General features: G+C 43.8%; 1 protein-coding gene across 2 annotated transcripts in view; it reads right to left on the bottom strand.

Moving 5' to 3' along the window:
* Positions 1–19,641, bottom strand: part of SLCO3A1 (solute carrier organic anion transporter family member 3A1) — a 139,989-nt gene that overhangs the window by 96,160 nt on the left and 24,188 nt on the right. The window lies entirely within an intron of this gene.

Here is a 19,641-nt window from a genome sequence, read left to right as displayed (position 1 = left end):
TGACAAGTGGCTCTCAAACACTGGGATGTATGCTGCTTGATCGTCAAGTATTGCAAGACAGAGTAGCTGCTGCTACTTTGTCAGGAAGCCAAAATTTTAATAGCTTCTTTTGTCCAAGGCCCAAACATCAGCTTCTCTTCTCATGTACTGCGAACCTCTTTTTGTACCTTCACTCAACTCTTTTCAAGGAAGCCTATTACATTCTCTCAGACCTCTTTCAACACAACTGTGCACTAAGGAAACTGTTTGTTCTCTTGTCTGCTGCCAGAAGCATGAGAATACTACAGAAAGTCACACAGAAAAAAAAAACCCACAACTGCATTTTGTTTGTTGGTTTTTGTATTTTTTCCCAGATTAAAGGCAGGTCCCACCATTCAACATACAGCCAAAAAGGGAAGAGGCTTAGGACCAAATGGTGTCACAAAGTTTGAATCAAATAATCCCCAAATCAAACTTGTCTCATATTCAGTAACCTGGCTTCAAAAGGATGGGTGGGAGTTTTAATTTCCATCCTTTCTCAGTGGATTTTGGTTCCTCTGCATAGTCACGTCAAAATTACCAGTTCCATCTAATATCTCAAGTGGCAGGTTCCTACTGGCTCATACCTCATGGGGTGACACAGAGGCACAAATGGATCTTTCTAATTATTTAGCTGATGATGCGGCAAGCAGAGAACGAATCTGGCAAACTCTTCCCAAGCAGCTCAGGCTTTGAGCACCCCATTCATCAAAAGGGTGACAAAGCTCAGGCCAACCCCCACAAAACAGATGGGGTAAGGAAGAAGGATCCTTCTCATAGACAGCCACTCTGAACAGCCTCACTAGGAGACCACAAGACTTTTGCTCCCAGGACATGATGTTTCCTCAAAGTAATAACAGGTGGGGAGACAAAACAGACTATATATAAATTGTTCAAGATGCATTTCTTCCCTTAAATAGATGGCTGAAGCACATCACAGGTTACCAGAGGCCATCAGGGAAGTCTGCAATATGAAGCAGTTCAGAGAAAGAGAGAGAAAAACCTGGGGCAGGGGCTGGCTGTGCAGAAACCATGCGGGTCTCTGGGCTGGAGAGGAGGAAAGGCTGAACACACTGGGAAGGGATCACACTGACTTACAAAGATCTCCAGGTACCACAGGAGCAGAAGGTTCAGATGGGTCAGTGCAGTCTCACATGCTCATGAGACGCCTCTGCAAACAGCAGCACCTGCCAGGCAGCAGGAGCTGCTGTTCTGTTCTCATGCACACTCAGCCCACTGTTTTCTAATGCACTTTGGGTTTTTTTTTCCCTCCTCCACATCTGTAACATCTCCAGTTGACTTAAAAAGCCACTTTCTTTTTGTGGAAATATGAAAGCTCTCCATTATTCAGCACTTATTCCACATGGATGAAGGTCGTCGGCCTCCTTAAAGAGCTTTCCCGCAGTGTGTAACATTAATAGCTGCACCAAGATGAAATTAATTTCATTTTCTGAGATCTTACGTTTGACACTGAACAAAGTGCGTGGGATGGGAAGGAACAGCAGTAACAACTCCTTGCATGACTCAAGGGGAATTACACCTCAGGCACCAGGACCAAACCCCACAGACCATTTCTGCCCTCTCCTCCAGGGCACGCAAAGGGCTCTGGGGTGAGCTGGTCCATACTTGTCAGCACCAAATCCCAAATTCCTGAACACTTACAAATCACAGGTAGGAGCCTTCCATGAGTGACATTCACAACAGGTGAGCATGTTGACAGAAGACTTCCAGGAAGTCTTAAAAACCCTTATGAGCTTAATGAGATTAATTATTAGGTAAAAAGGTACTTTAGTCATTAGAAATAAAACACCAGATCTAAACTATGTCCTCAAAGGAGGGGAAAATGGAAATAAATTGCAGTGAAGGGTGTCAGCTCCCTCTGCTCTCACTGGGAGCAATCATCATTTCCATCATATTCCCAGTGTCAAGGGCTGGCTCCCAACAGCTGCATCTCTGCAGGAAAAAAAAAGGCTGACCATCACAGCCCCCCCACTCCTACCCCCATACAGTTCTCCCTGCAATGGTTTCAGCATTCAGAGCCTGTGTGAGCCCTTAAGCAGAAAGTCTTACAAACCTCTGAAGATACCACTGATGTTCATCATGACAGATCCAGGCCATAGAGCTGGTCCCAGGATCAGCTCCACCAGAGCAGCAGCCAAAGGTAGAACCTGGGCTGAGGTTGTACCTCCATTTTACCAGAAGCTTGGCCCTAACAGGAAAAGAGCTCAGAGGCCAGGAGCTCAAATTCCCCCATGGAGAGCCCTGACTAAAGGGTGCAGCACAGCAGATGTGTCGGTGCTGTGGTGACAGATACTTCAGCAGATCCCAAGGTTAATGGGCACTGTTCTCATGGAACCTGAGCACCATGAAGGGGTTCTTTCTCCCTGCTGCTCCTCACCTCTCCCTGCCAGAGGGCACCTAGCAAAACCACCTGGTACAATCACCCCCAACCCAGTTCTGCCACAACAATCCGTACCAGCTTTAATTTTCTGAATCTGGATCTTTTTGACTGACTAAGACATAGTGACACAACCAGGTCTCCTGGAGTCCTGGTAGGATGTGACATCCCCCATTAGTCATCCACAGCCAGAAAAAAACAAAGCCAGACCATTAGGTAGGAGCACCTGTCCAGCAAGGCAGCAAAAGAGCCAGCAAGGGATACAAGGTTGAATGCAAAATCCACTCAGGAGGGAAAGGAGAAGGTTTGGCAGCAGGGAGTTGCAAAGGAAAGAAGACTGAGTCAAAGGAGTGTAAAAATTAAGAGGAAGGCAGGGATAAAGCACTGTTGTGACCTGCCTTTTTACTACAGGTAAAGAAAAGGTAGCAAGGAAATGTGACACCAGCACCTTGCTTTCTGCTCTGCTGACCTAGCCCTGTTTAGGTCACCAGCATCAGATGGTATAAGCAGCCCAAAGGAGATTTGCCATCATCATGTAGAAATCATACAACACACATCATCGTGTAGAAATCATACAACCCTAACCCATTTAGAAGCCCTGGCATTAAATTGTCTTTGCAATTCAACAACAAACACAGAAGGAAAATAAATAAAAAGCCAGTGGGTTAAAAGTCAGGATCTCCCTCAGTGCTGGAAACACAGCTTGATTTTAGCTGTGCTGCACATCTCAAAGACTAAAGCTTAAGCCGTGATATCAATGTTCATACGGCTGAGAAGATATTGGCATTTGGGCAGACGTCAGCAACTCTTTCAAGCAAGTTACAGATACCAAGGGCTGGAAAGTCAGAAAAGCATTTCTGCTGTGTAAAACGTGACATTCCAAGCTATTTAGTCTGTTGCAAATGATGCTCCACATGAACCTTAAAATATTTGGCTTCTTGCAGCTGAAAAATGGATATCCCATCCTACATACACACAGAGGTTTTGGTCCAGGTATACTGATGCTCCTGTCTGCTTCTGCTCACACAGTCTGTGCTCCCTCACAGGGCATTTGGGACTTGCACAGCACCCCAAAGTCCTTACGCCGAGTGGCTCCAGGGGGAAAAATAACAGGAAAATGCCTCTACATTAGTTATAATAAGGCTTGTGAGCACAGACTGGGTGATGAGCGCATCTTACTAGCACTGAGTACAAATCAGAGGCAACATACAACCACATATTGCCTGCTAAATGATCAGCTCGTGTTTACAGCAAGTCTTTTCACCCCGTGAGCCCCCTGGAAATGGCTCCTTGCTTCTGGAAGGGCACGTGGTGGAAGTGGGACAAGAGAAGGGCAGCCCAGGACACTGCAGAGCTCCCAGCAGGAATGCTGCCAGTTCCCACGGCCCGCAAGACCACTGCCTGCAGCGGCTCTGCTTTAAAGACCTGGGCACGCTGTGACCCTGCAGGCCAGAGCTGCCCAAATGAGGTTCCTTTTAACCTCACTGAAAATAACAGGCTTTTCAGCTCATGGCCAAATATTAAATGTCACTTTCATGCTAATTTTCGAGCTTGGACACAAGCATTTGTTTTTTTACAGAATGCTCCAGAAAGCCTCTGCCTTCTGCACAGATGGGTACAGCCAAGATCTGAAAAACAATCCACCAGAACTGATGAAACTTGATTTTCCTCCTTATGAAATTATTATATCCATGATTTTACCGAATATAAAAGGTTACACGGAAAAAATTAAAGCAGAATTTGGCTTTCATAAAAAAATAAACATTGTCACTTCTTCTGCTACACAAAAAGCCTACTAAAGGCATTCCTCTATTCAAAAATTAATATTCAAGTAAAGTATTTGACTTGTTACATTCAGTTTTTGCAAGGTTTGCTTTATTGGGTTTTCTAGTTCTTAAATAAACTCTCTCCAATTTTCTGATAGAAAACTCTGAAACAGTGGAAATAAAAGGGAGTCAGCATATCCTGCTGAGGTTTAGATCATGTCCAGCTGCATAAGAAGTGCAGAAAAACAGAGGGAGGAACTCAGCCAACAGAACTTTGGGCCCATGGGATGTCTGGGAAACACTTTTTGCCTCCTTGCCACGATTCCAGATGCCACAAACTGCAGAAGATAAAGCCACAGTTCCTTCCCCATGTGCCCAGGCTGGGTGTGCAAGGGCACAATCACTCATATCTCCACTGCACATTAAGATCTGAGTTACCCTTGAAATTGGTCAGGACCATAAAGCGCTGATGAACCTTCAGTTTATTAATAACTTTTTTTGCTCCCTAGAGAAATGACATTAAAAATAACAATAAAAAGGAACACTTTAATTTCCCTTTAAGTCACTTGGGAAATGATCATTCTGATTTAATCTTAGCATTCTGAATTTTTTTAATTTTTTTTAAATAGTCTACAACTTCCCCTGAAGGGAGCAGTAAACTTGTCTGAAAATGGAGATTTAGTTGGTCACCAAGTGGGATTAGACCTCCATCACCATTTTTAGAGCATCCTGGGTATATGCACAGCACTGCACAAATGAAGAACTGCACCAGACAAATAACAGGTCGCCCATCCAAAAGGGCTTACATTAATTATGTTAATCCAGTAGAGACAGAGGAGTGTGATTAAACAGTCTCTACTGCCTGGGATTTGGCTGTTATCCAGCGGTAATCCTGCACAATCTGTGTTTGAAGTCAGTGTGTAAGGAGGATACTCTAACCACCTATATTAAAAATCAAAGCCAGAGACTTGGGTATATGATAGCATCCTTTGATGGAGGAGCAGTTCCTGGAGAGCAGCATCTCCAGAGATGAGCCCCAAGTCTCTCAGCTCGGCTCCAGAGCAGCCAGTCTCTCCCTCGACTACTGTGAACCCAAGGACACCAGGGACTTGAAGTTAGGTAGTAACTGTAATTAAATCCCAAAAGCCTCGTTAAGGAAGAGCAGTAGACACCAGAAACACAAACTTGGTGCTAAACCATAACATTCACCTGTTTCCTACGCAGCTGATAGGGCAGGAAGATTCAGCCACACGGACCCTCCGTGCAGTCACTCGAGGTTAGATTGGAACCCCCTCTCCCAGAGAGGGGAAACTCAGTAGAGGAGGTAGTTCCTCCTCCTGCTGCACAGAGGAACCTGTTAAATAACAGCAATTTAAGTATCACCACCGAATCTTCCCTTTCTTCAGCCATGACACAACAGTTATGAACTCAACTGGTTGAAAAAGGGATACTGATTCCCATGCAGCAACATAGCTCGGGACATCGACAGAGCCACAAGTTTGTGACCAGCAGAAAAGGAGAGGTCCCTTCAGGCAACTGAAGGCATTTTGTGCTACACAGACAGGTTGTGACCAAGGAGTCCCTAACTTGGGTTGGAGGCACTAAGTCTCAATGGTCAATACTGGATCTTCTGCTCCCCTTCCAGTACCTTCCCTCAGAAGGCTGTAGATTAAACAAAACAGAAGGTCCAGGTCCTGCAAAACCGAGCCTGTGACTGCTTTGTTCCAGTTCCCCACCTGCAGCAGTTTGCCAGCCTCACCCCAGCAAACACCCCAGCACATTCACTGTCCCCAGAGGCACAGAGGGTGGCATGTGGTGTGACACAGCTCCGACTCTGCTCCTGAAGTCTCAGCACAGCCAAAGGTTATCTCAGCTTCTGTCCCAGCTGGCAGCAGACCCTTGGCTGCAAGGACCCTGCTGATATATTATCCACCTGCTGTAACCAGAGCAGAGCTTATTTACTAGTTCTGTCTCTGGCAGGCTGTCTCCCATCCGCAGGCATCTTCAGGGAAAAGGAACAACTACCCCAAGTCACTGCTGGTGGGCACAGGGGGCTCTGCCTACCCACTGAGGAACTTTTCCCAGCCCATTCGGTCCTAAATATCACCTTTGGCAAACAGACAGTGGTTCTGTGCTACCTTGCACAGCTTCAGAGAGAAGCTGGCATGATAAATAATGAGTCATCTGCTGAACTTCAACAAGTGACAGTGCTAGCGTGGATTCCACTGTCTTGGGTCCAGCTCTGAAGACTGTGAGGAGCAGATGTGAAATGGGAAAGGTCCACTCCTAAACGTCAAAACCCATTTCTACACTTACAACTGACAGGGAAGCAAGCCCTTAAATCTAAAGGGATTCATTTAAACAAATTCCATTCCTCTCTCTTGCATCCCCCTGAGAGACAGAAGGTCTCCAGGATATAGTGGAAGAACCAAGACACCCTGATAACAAAGACTGCAGTTCCAACTCTCCTTTTCACTGCTTTGCACAACAGAAGGTAACAAATCAAAAGGCAGGTCTGAGAAATGCACTTTCCCAAGTCTCCTGGACAGAGAACTGAGGTTGTAACTTCAACATATACACACACAGAAGACAATATGAACATGCCTAAGTGCTGTTTCTCAATCCTCAGTCTCATTTCCAACTGAGATGCTACACACGGCAAGTCATTTGTCTTAGCAGGGGAGATGGGACAAAAATCCATAGACAATGTGAAGAAATGCTCCTTAGGCAGAAATCAAGAGTCAATCCTTGGGAAGTGCCTGAATAACACAAAATGCAGATCATTGCTACAGAAGTCTGGTTTGCAGTGTGTTCTTTCACACTATGGTAGAAGAGCCCAGTCACACAAGCAGGGAATAATGTGAAAATATAGGCATTCTACTACTTTGTGGGGGATAAACCCACTGCAATTGTAAAAACCCCAAACTTGTGGGTTTGCTGTACCTGTCGCTCCCAGAAGCTCAATTCAAACAGAGGTGCTCTTTGATGACCTGCTGACGACTCATTTGTTCAAGGTTTGCATTTTGTTTGAAAAGCTAAACATCCCCAGCGTGAAAAGCAACAATGTTTTCCTTGGGTCAGCAAAACAGGGCAAAGGCAGCTTTTTATTTTCCCCCCTAACCCTAGCTGGGGGAGGCACAGCTCAGGTTAGAGGCACAACTATTCTCTGCTACACGACTGGGATTGAGTTTTTCTCTGTAGCTGTGTAACATCATCCAACTCACAGTTGGAGGTTTTCCAGTTAATAAAACGGCCATATGGGGCATTAAAAAACAAAACCAAAAAAACCAAAAGCATTTCCTTCCTTTGCCACCTTCAGTCTCAAAAATCCCTCAAAAAAAAATGCCAGCCAAAGAGTAAACCAGCAGCCAGTGGTATGCCTGAAATTCAAGAGCCTCTTTTTTTTTTTTCTTATAAGTTTTTACTCAACAAAAGTGTTATCAGCACCTTTAGTCAGCATGCTACGGGCAGAAGACAAATAATGATGGGTTGGATGCAGCAATTAGCATGTTCAGTAAACACTGGATCTCTTTTTGGGAACCAGGCTCCTGGCACACTTGCTTCCGCTCCTGACACCACCCACACTCACCATCAAAACACACTGTTTATTCACAAAACAAGCTTGCTTTGCAAGAAAATGGAGACCCGTGTGTGTCCCGTGGTCTAGGAGAAGGCACACAGCAATGCCATTGGGAACTGTGCAACAACTGTGATTCAGAAAGGCAACATTTAGCTGAGACTCAATTTAGACACCTGATACCCATGGGTATCGATTAAAATAAAGAGCCTGAATTTTAATAAAAATAGAGTCTTTTGATGTGAGGATTCAGGCTTCTGTAGACTTAATGGAGATGGCCCATACTATGTTTCTCCTCTATTGGCTGAGCTCCTCTCTTAACTCTGGTTTCTTCAATATCTGCCCACTCAGCCTTAATATGCTGCTGTTCACGTCTACGCTCCACCTCCCTTTCACCAACATCCTTATTCTTGCCTCTGCTGAATGCAGCCTTCACTAAAGCAGATTTCCCAAATCCTTACCCCATCCTAAGCCACCTCCAACAGCTCCCTGGTGCACTGTAGATTCAATTTCAAATTGCCTTCCTGGGCTGCAGTAAGCAGCAAGGACTTTCTCGAGCATATCCTTGCCTAGTGCTACACCTCCTTACTTGCCTCCTTCCCCCTTCTGTTCCTCTGGCTCAGTTCTAGAATTTACTGCCCCTCCAGGGCTAATAAAACCCAAACTTGCTGATTTTAAGGCATAGAATAAGTCTCATCTGTTTACTTAGACTTGGAAAACCATAGGACAGCAAGACTAATTTATTCAGAAAGCTTCGCTCAAGCTGCTCTAGTCTCCACATTACCACGGTTTTGGGGAGTGCAGAATGTGAGATGAACTCAAGGAGCTACACATGGGAGCATTTTACACAGTAATGGTGGAGAACAGTACAGTTGCATTTTCACTTCTCTTGTATATCTGAAATTTTCATTTCAACAGGTCTTTGACACACTGGCAAAACCCATCTGAGACTGTATTTTTCATCTAATGGGATGGCTTGTCCTAATTTTTGCCAGCTGTGCCAGCCTATGCTTTATCTACCCATCCCAGTACATTTTCTCAACAGTCCAAGGAACTCCCAGAGCACTCCTATCTGTGATAGAATAAGGCAAGGCCAGGGTGATGACATGATTGCCACCTCTGGCAGCAGCAAGATTTTTGACAGGTAGACTCCACTTCTAAGATATCTTCACTCCAGAAATTTTGTGCCCACTTCACCACTTTCACAGCCTTAAAGACAAAATTCTAGACATCCAATCAATAAAGCAACAAACATGGGAAAAAACTGCACAGCCTAACTAAGAGATGAGAAAAGCCATAGGGAACTGTGGAATTTGATCCTATTTCTATTGTGCAGGCCATAAGCTTAAGAGAGCTTTCACAAGCGACTGGACAAATCCGGGATGCACATCGCTGTGCTGGTGGCTCCTGAAAATGAGTTATGGAAGAATGTAGAGTCTGTCCTCAAAACGCTTCTTGCATCTCACTGACCACTATCATAGCATGATTTGTGTTGGAGGAGACCTTAAAGATCATCTAGTTCCAACACCCCTCCCCAAGGGTAGCGGGACATATTCCACCAGACCAAGTTGCTCAGAGCTCCATCCAACCTGGCCTTGAATACTTCCAGGCATGGGGCATCCACAGCTGCTCTGGGCAACCTGTTCCTGCACCTCACCACCCTCACTGTAAAGAATTTCATCCTAATATCTAATCTAAACCTACTCTCTTTCGGTTTGAAGACATTCCCCCTTGTCCTGTCACTACATGCCCTTGTAAATAGTCTCTCTCCATTGTGCAAAGACAGTTTTGGTCTCGGTTTAATCATCCAGCTCTTGGAGACAAATTAAACATAGTTTGCAGAGGTGGAGCAAGCTAATGGTAGCAGACAAAAAGCCAGAACCAGTAATCCCTCTGACACTGAAAAGGAAGGAATGTTTGCAGCCACTGAAGATACATTGCTTTGCAGGAATGCAGTGAAATGCTTTAGTTCTCAGACCAATTGCAGAGCACTAGTCAGAATTCCTGGGAACAATTCTCATCCTCCTGCCAACTTGTTTTATAACCCTGGAGACATTACTGGAGTAGGAGTATTTGCTTAACCCATGCTTAACTTGAGTTTTACTACTACTTATAAATCAGGTACCTTCAGGACACTAAACTCCTGCAGAGGTGTGGTGTACAATTACAGAAGAGACTGTTTCCTTTTGATACAGAATTCTCACCAACACAGGAAGCAAAGCAAGGTTTAGACGGACAAGAAGTATATTTTACCAGATCAGGTGACAACTGGGAAACAAAATGTAAATATTCTTGAATATGAGCAGTCACACTGGTCAGAACAAGGTCCACCAAGCATGAACATGTCTGTTTTCTAGCTGCCTCAGCTGATCAAATAGGTGTTCTCTCTCCCTAGGAACCTCTTACCCTCTGGCACCTAAGGGAAACTCTCCACAGCTTACACAGAACTACTGGAAATAATTTGGTTTCCTGCAATGCTGCTTCCTGCACAATCTACAACATAGCATGCTTGTCTCCCACCAGTACCAGAACAGCACATTTACAGAGGACATGTGTGAAGATATGCAATGAGACAAAACAGAAGTGAAGTAAAACATCCGTTCACTTGCATTGCAGGAATGTGAGTTTTTACGTAAAATGAGGAGGGGGAGTATTGAACACACATACGCCCCCCTCTATACCACAAAACCAAAAAGTGCCCAAAATTAACAGAAAGCTAAGAGGAAACTGATTGCTGAGGCATTTCAGCATTTCAGTAAAGCATTAATCAGTCCTCAAGACACCTTGACAGCACAGTCAGGGGACTTTATAGTTCACTTCTTGTATGCTACCACCCCTTCAGTCTATAACCCCAGCACATAGTTTATAACTGTCTGCTGAGAAAAAGCTTTCTCTAACAAGTGTTATTCTTGTGATGATCCATCTGATTGAATTAGGACATCCATATGTTGCAGCTGATGGCTAACAAGATACAGGTGGTCTTTCATCACACGGGTAATTGGTCTCTGCAGCAATGACTAATACAGCAAAGTTGTCCCAGTTGTCTTTTTTTTACCCACTAATATTATTTCTTTCAAACTCTAATAAGCACTATTTCTATGTTGTACAAACAGCTACAGTGGGAACGGTTTGTCTAACAATGAAGACAGGAATGTACAGAAAACCGCAGGGAAAAGGTGAGGTAAGCAGAGAGACACAGAGAGGAAAGCACAGAGCATCTTGCTCTTCTACCTGTTTGAACTGAATTTAAGCTATTGCTTTGATCTGCTCCCTTTAGCCACATCCTGCACCTTGTCACAGAGACAGTCCTGTCCTGGCTGCACTCAAGTGCTCTGAGGTATTAAGTCAAAGAGCAACGTGACGTTGTTAACTTCTATCCAAGAAACTATTTAAATCCTCACATTTTAATTGGTAAATAAAGGGCCAAATTTGGATAGTCTCCTTCAGACAAAATCCCTATTACTGAAATCAAAAGGGGGTTTAGTGAGAGCAGGCCTCCCTCTTAGGAAAAGCTAAATACCTCATTAGCAGCACAGTTAATGACCTGGCTGTACCTTGGCAAAAAGAAATCTGAAGGAAGACTGAGTCCTTTCAAAAGTGCAAAGTTCAAAGGAGCAATTTTGGGACCAGATACCAACTTTGAACCAAACAACCAAACTTTGAGAAAGCAAACTCAGAAGCATTTGTCCAAAGCCAAAGTTCCTAGCTGAAATACCCCAGATTTATATGTTTATGCAAATAAATTCATAAAATTTCAAAATTCACCACACCAGGGGAGGACTCCTAGTCCACTTGCTCTTCTCACGGCTTATAAGGTGACCACAAAGCATGTCAAGGAATTTTATCTTTGTTTTACAAGGTATGCATTACTTGTGGCCACACTTTTTCCTCCAGGCTGGTCCATCAGATGTAATCAGGTACTTGCAGTTAGTGAGACTGCATCAATGTCTCCCCACAGCACCTTTGCCCCAAGCCTCACACTGCAGGGCCATCTCACACCCTCGCAGGGCCTGTTGAGATAGGACAAGGGATAATGGTTTAAAACTAACAGAGGGTTGATTCAGACTGGATATATGGAAGAAATGTTTTATGAAGAGGGTCATGAAACATTGGCACAGGTTGCCCAGACAGGTGGTAGCTGCCCCATCCCTGGAAATATTCAAGACAAGGCTGGATAGGGCTCTCAGCAACCTGGTCTACTTGAAGATGTTCTTGCTTATGGCAGGGAGTTGGACTAGATGACCTCTAAAGGTCCCTTCCAACCTAAACTATTCCATGATTCTTCGACTCGCATCACAGCTGTTCCTCTGGTGTTAACACCGTTAATTTTCAATTACTCAGGTTCATACAATGAGCTGGTCACGCTGGCAGGCACCTGTTGGACACATCATGCCAGTTTACACATGTAGCCTTGAGGAAGTCTCACCCAGAGCCTGATCTGCCATGTCCCTCGCAGCCTCTGGACAGAGCTCTCCCTGTGCTGTTCCCCACAATCCTAAGGGATGGATCTCTGCTCTTTCGCTGCTACACTGGGGAGTGACCTGCACAGAGTCCCCAGTGCACAGCAAAGCAGGCAGGATAAAAACACACATTATAACAGCTTTGGCAGCTGAGCATTGCCAGGCCCTGTGTGTCAACAGAACCACACGTTTGTGCCGTGGCACTGCTTGGAACTTCGCAAAAACAAACACTTTTAGGAGGTTACTCAAATAGCACTTATTTGGCACCCAAAGCGTGTGTCAGCTTGCCCAGCACCAGCTCAGACCTCCAGTGACTTCTCCAAAGGGCAAAAAAAGTTGATCGAGCACCTCACCCAGGAACAGGAGAGGCAGTTTTGAAAGAGGGAAAGCAGGAGCTTGTGTGAAAGAGTTTTTGCGTTCTCCCATATGCTCATACAAGCACCTTGTCCTGCAGATAGCCAAGTAACACCTGGCCAGTGCCCTGAATCCTGCTGGCAAGGTACAGGTCCTGTACCTTATCTCAGTGTGGGAAGGCACACACAAAACACAGCCCCAAGTGTCCCCAGTGCCAGCCTGCAAACTGGGATCAAAATATCTAGAGGCTCCTTATCTGCAATGAGTTGAGGAGCCTCAGTCAAGTTCCCAGAAGTGCCAAGACTGGCACACACCAGCTCTCTACTGCTTGTGCCATCAAGAAGGTACAATAGAGCCTTCAGCTCTTGACACAAGCAACTCAGCACCTTCCAATCTATTTAATTAATTTTATGAACCTTAGGACTGTCCTCTGCATATCTGCCATTTAAATGACAAGGGCACTGCACTAAAGAGGCTGACCCAGGAATGATGGGCCTCACTAGGCTCTCCCAGCTGATGGCTATTTTAAGTACCCTACAGAAAGAAACCAACATGCTCTGCAAATGGAGTGATTTTTACAGACATCAGAGTCAGCAAATCCCAATAAAGGCAAAAATCAGCTGCAGAGTACACAGAGAGCACAGAGTAACATGAAAATAGCTCCCACCTTCAATATGCTTTCACACGAAGTCATTTGTGTTGGACCCAAGCTTTATTTACTCAGCTCATAACAAAAAAAAGCTATTAGCAGAAGGTTAAGGTAACTGGAGCAATTGCTGTAAAATAATGGAGCCCACAGCAGTTATGACTTTGTGCATATATCTATTTAATTGAATAAATATATCCATTCAGCTACTGCCTTTCACAATAGCCTTCCTGCCTGCAGTGGGAAAGGTTATTCCCATTAATTGATTATTGCTACTGCTCTAAGACACCCTACACACTTGTTTGTGTTTCCATTTAATTTTCCAGGATATTACCACTAGTGCTGTAAAAGGGGACATGTGTAACTGAGCCAGCCCTGCTGACACACAGCAAATGATCTCTTCCCAAAGGGGCATAATTATAAAAGGCTGCAGGTTATCAATGGATCAGTGGGTTAATACCAGTATATCCGCATGAAGCCATGTAATTTAATCTGATCACAGTTAGTCCACGGGGAAGACAACCCAGTGAATCTGATGCAAAGACACCTTTCAGTAATGAACAGGCATCACAGCACTCACGCTGGCAGCAGCACTCCTTGGAGCTCAGCGCTAATACCGTGTCTTTGTCAGCCCCTGGGAGACTGTGACAGAAAGGAAAGGCTCTCCAAATCACCCGTAGGAGGATGCATTTACCGAACAAAACCATTACAGAATTCCGTCAAGTCTTTAGGCTAAAAATATTACATACCTATAAAACTGCCTATACCAGCAAGGAGAAAAGCAATTCTCTGGAAGGAGCGATCACCCCTCACAAGGCGTGTGCCCACATGGGGGTGGACAAACTCACAGGGTAGCTTGTGGGTATTGAGTGGGCACACAGAGGAACTACAACAGACAGGAGTCACCTAAAATCCACTACAAAAGACTTTGTAGCAGCAGGCCTTAAACAGAAAAGGGGTAAGGAATGCACAAGGCTGGCAGAGCCTTAAGTGGGTGAGCTCAGAGAAGCATGTTCCTGCAAGAAGGGCTAATGTGAATAAAGTACTCATGTTGTTTGCAGACCACAAATGAGCACACAAGGAAGGAGTACAGCCATGTGGGAAACACTGTGAGGAGGGAAAGGATAAGCAGCCAGGATGGGCAGAGCTGTACAGACCTCTCAAGCAGGTTCTAAAGACCTTCCAATCAATACACATCAAAGGAGGGCCCCAAGAAGCTGGTGATATGACCTGTATGCTAGAAACACATAATTATTCCACTTGCTAGGGTTTAGAAGTAGGTTCAAACATACATGTCAAGAAATTTGAAATATTTGGAAAGAGTAAGACTGAGCAAAATACATTTATCCTCTGTGTAAGAGCCTTTTCAGCAGTTAACAGACAAAACTGGCAACCCCTGAACACATTTTTGCTTATATTTATAAAATCAGAAATCCCATTTCCTTTTTGATTTTTTTAGTATTCATTACATGTATTAGAGTGCATCAGTATCAGATATACAGTAAATGAATGGTTTCAAAATTCACTGCTTAGCTTACCAACATGAGCTTCCCCCTGAGAAATCCAAGCACTATTTCTCTGTGTTACCACATAAAAAACTTTGACTCAAACTCTGATGAATTCAGCATCTTATGCTGATAACTTGCTATTATCTCACCACCATAGATACTAACTCTCAGGTTTAATTTTTGTCAGTCGAGAAAATGTTTCTGCTTCTCCAAAACACAATGGCTGCTGTCATTTTGACTGACATAAGCTACCACAAGTGATTTTTCAAATGGACAAATTTATCCCTGGAGACAGCAAGATTCCAACTAGGGCATGTTTGTCTTTCTCTGCAGCAAATCTTGAGTTGGTGCTTAGAGCAAGCAAGAAAGCATCAGAAGTGAGAGTCTCTCTGTCATCACAAAACAAGAAGTGCTTCTACAGATTTGATGCCAAGTAACCCCATGCTGCTACAAAGGTCAAAGCCAGTGGCTGGAATGCAGGGTCCTGTCCCCTTTACAGGGTTAGTCCCACCTGGGCAGATGTGGAAAGGACACACCATCCTGTTGAGTTGTCCTCTTACACCAAGGGTAACAGCTGGAACAACCATTTGACAAACAAAAATACACACGGAAAAGGCCAGACAGAAGCCTGGGAGATAATATAGAAGAAAGCAGCTAAACAGGTACATTCAGCAGAGCTGAGTTACCCATTTTTCCATTCCTCCACCCTGCCATGGAACAGGCCAAGGACAGCTCTCTGCCCCTGAGTGCACTGCACTCAGGCACACCCTTGCACAGCAATAACTCAGGAGCATTCATCACTCCTCATCACTTACTCCTTGACTCAAGACTTGCCCTTTCTGGGATTTCCTTTAAGTCATTCTTCATGTGACAGCAGTTTCTGCAAGTCCCAAGTGGTAGGTCCCAAGTGAAGAGTCCCAAGTCAGCAGTTTCTGAGGAGTCCCAAGTGGTGGGTCCTTGTGAAGTATTTGTCCACAATGTTAACACTGAGACAGCTTCAACAAACTTTAAGAGAATCTCTGATACAGTAAAGACCAACACAGCATTCTGCTGAATGAGTCCCACAATCTGGCAGTGCTCCTTCCAACATCAATATCAATTTCCTCCATCAACAGGAGGCAGAATAATAGCAACTTCCTCTGTACAATACAGCCCTTCATTGTCCCAGATCAAATACTGGCTCCCAGAAGCTACTCATGCTGCTCTACAGGTAACTATGTCCTAGACAAGATGCAACAACTTTTATCAGCAAATGTTAAATGCAGCAGGAAGGCCAGAAGGCCTGTATCAGGACTGCTAATAACCTTATTAGCATCACTGCTCTGGCTCTAATGAAACACCCAAAGCACTGCCGAGAACGGCACAGGTACTCCAGTGACCAGAAAACATTTGCAAGGTCTTGCTCATCTGAGAGGCAGCAAATCCACAGAACCACTGTCAGATCAGGTTTTTTTCCCCTTTGTATCAGCTCCACTATGCCTCTGATTCCCCTCTTAATGACAAAGTCTTCATTGATTTCAGCAAAACTCAGCAAGACTGAGCAGAAAATGAACTAAAGAGGGAAATGTCAAGTGAGTCATTAGTGGGTAGAGAAAAGAAGGGTGTAGTAAGTCTTCAACATACTTCTCCTCCTTTAAAATAAACAATGCCACAAATTTCGTTGACATTTGTGAAGATGGAGCAGTAACAATCCCTGCACAGTCTGCAGGAGTGATGAATTCCTCCACTAAAAGAGGTTACTTATGCCAAATGCCAATAAATACACAGATAAAATTAATCTGCTTGTTTGGAAACCTCTAGATGGGAGTTCAGATCTTAAATGCAAAATCAGACTCAGAAAGACACAATCAAACCAGCACCAAACGAGAACATTTTTCCCAACTTCCAACAGCAACCTGGTCTAGTGAAAGGTGTGCCTACCGATGGCAAGGAGGGTTGGAGCTAGAGGATCTTTGAGGTCCCTTCCAACCCAAACTGTTCTGATTCTATGATTAGCCAGAGCAAGCATAGTCCCACAATGTTTCTAACTCTGCTACAGCACAAGTGTGTTCTCTTTAGAACATCCTTTGGTGAGTATTTTCATGCACTCATCTCTGATTCGATCTGCCTGGGTTACCACCACGCAGCCCTTTTTCCTAGGTCTGGTTACTAGAGCAACAGATTATGTTTTGGATTTGGTAGCAACATATTGCAGGCACCAAAAAAAATCTGCTATTAGCTCAAGAAACATGAAACTACAAGTCAGCAGCCCATGCCACAGAGGAATCCTCCCGTAATATCTCACTCATCTCTCTAATTATGAAACTTCATGAATCTCCACCTCCTTGGCAGAACATAAGCCTAAGCAACCTCTACCTCAAAGGATGCACAAGAGAGGTGCACTGCCTGTGTGCTTGTCACTGCAGAGAAACCACATGACAGATTTAATGGACTTCATAGCCAGAAAAATATTATATTCCACAGATGCTACTACTTGCATTAACCATTAAAGTCAAAGCACAACTTTAAAATCCATGTGGTGTCACATCTGCATTAGTCTGCACACACATTACTACAAAAAGAAGGTGGTTTTGGGGGCAGTGTTCTTGGGGTTTGGATTTTTTTTTAATAACCAGGACTCTTCCTGTATTGTCATTTCACTGTAAAGTGACTGTATTAGATATTGTTACTCCACTTAACTCCTGTACAACTCAGGAGGAAAAAAAGCCCTCTCACTGCACAAAGTTATTTCTAATTCACTGCTTTGGGACACAAGGGTTTTTGTTGTCGAGGTGAACAATGACAAGTCCTTAGCTGTCAGGTTTCTTCCTCGCAGCCACAATACAGCCCGATGCAGCACGTACGTACTCGATAGAAGCAGTGAACTAAAGACAGCACGAACTGGTCAATCCGATCATTTCTCAGCCACAGCCAGCCATTACAGAAAGTTCAGTCAGACTATTATCACTGCTATTAATAAGTTTTTATCCTGAGAGAACAATCTATGCCAGATTTGCTCCTAATTTCAACTGCGGGAACTTACTCAAAAACATTTTATCTGGTCACACACAGTGTAGCCCCCACTGAGTGGGTGTGCTATTGAGAGAAAGCAAACTGATATAAATATAGCACAGTGACAGTATCCACTCTGCAGTTACTTCCTCTGCGAAACAGAGCAGAATGAAGTGGGTAAGATGCTCAGCCAGCTTTCTGCTAAGGCCACTGAAAACTGCATTGATGACACCAACAAAAATAATCAGTTAAAGAAAAATCTGATCAAATAATTCTCAAACAACACTTAAACTGAGGAATTTGACCTCCTCTCAAGTATCCACAAACATAAGATGACATTTCCATTACTTTCTTCTCCATTTATATTCATTTGTGGAATAGATTTTTTCCTGTTAGCTTTTATTTTCACTAGCCAAATTGACTGTAGGTTGATGTAAGAATTAATCATCCAATATCTGAAACTCTACTTGTGACAGATAGGTTAGGACAGGGCAGATATTAAACCTCATTGCTGGTTGAGTGTGCACACACATCCACTCTTATGCAATCCATAATTCATACGTAGAAATTCAGATTATGATTTTGATAGCTAAAGCCAGAAAGTAAACAACCCAAAAATGCTTGTTTTCTTTTTTTTTTTTTTTTAAACTCTACCTGTAGAAAGGAACATGATCAGAAACATATCTCTGCAGGAAAAATAATAAAGCAGCATATAGTAAGCAGAAATCATTTTCTGGCAGTATTTTCCCAGCTACAGTTGAACTGCCAACTTTAAAGATGTTATTTTAGCATACAAGATGAATGTATCTCAGGAACAAAAAGATTCACTCTCCCTAATCCTCCTCTCATGCACCCTCCTGCAGTCTGTTCTCAGACATGAAGTATTGCTTAAAAATGCCCATGGAACAGACTGAAAGAAGTTGCTACTTCTCTATATAGTTATTTATAATAGATAATCTTTAGATAGATAATCTTAGAATCACTCTTAATTCCAGCTCATCATTTATGGTGTTGGCAGAGTTGCTCCAGTGAATTTAGACTCATTATTCACCTTTGAGTTCTTGTATTTTATATATCACCTTTTTTTATCCAGTGGATCCCTTGGAAGCACTTACAGAACCAAGTGAAGGTGAATAACGATCCAAGGTGAAATACTATGATTTTATGGCCAGTTACAGAAAAACATGGACACACTTTGAATAGGGAGATGAACCTCTTGAAGTGAAGTAGCAATACATCCAGGAATACCACAGCAATAGGCTTTCCAATAGGCTTCTGCCCCACCCCAAGACACTGAGCTTCACCCAAAGTCAACAGGAGTGTTCAGTTTTGCTGTCGATGGCCACTCCCAGCTGCATTCAGTTACACTTGGGAACTTGCTACAAATGTCTTTGGAAAAAACCCAAAGAGTAATGGGATCATCCATTAAGTCGAAAGTCACGTCAAGACAGTGACGATGGGACAAGTGCATAGTTTTGGTTACTAGAAACTATGTTAACAAGTGCAGAAGGGTCTCATTAATGGCAGGACACACTTCACGGATTTGTTGCATTGGAGCAATTTATCTACTGACAAGTCCTGCAGAAAGAAGAATGAGCCAAGTTGGCAGGTTTTTTTAAAGAATAACTTCACCCACAGCATCCTCTTTAAACCTGCTGGGAGGGGGAACAACTGCTGAAACCCACAAGCACTTTACCCCAATAACAGAGATGTTTCACTGGGTAACCAAAGCCAAATTTCATAGCTTAACCATCTGAAAGAATTTTGCAATGTGATCACCAGAAACTACTTCAGGCTCATTGTATCTCAAAATAGACCTCATCAGCTTCCGCATCCCATTCCATTACAGGGATCACATTATCAAGGGTCCTGCCACAGCATCCTGGGTCACAGCACCCAATCCTTAACAGGCACTTCCTTGCT

This window comes from Manacus candei, unplaced genomic scaffold (genome assembly GCF_025592945.1).
Source record: "Manacus candei isolate 608988 ecotype Guabito, Panama unplaced genomic scaffold, ASM2559294v1 h1tg000046l, whole genome shotgun sequence".
NCBI classification, from domain to species: domain Eukaryota; kingdom Metazoa; phylum Chordata; class Aves; order Passeriformes; family Pipridae; genus Manacus; species Manacus candei.
This window is presented reverse-complemented; position numbering and strand designations above follow the sequence as displayed.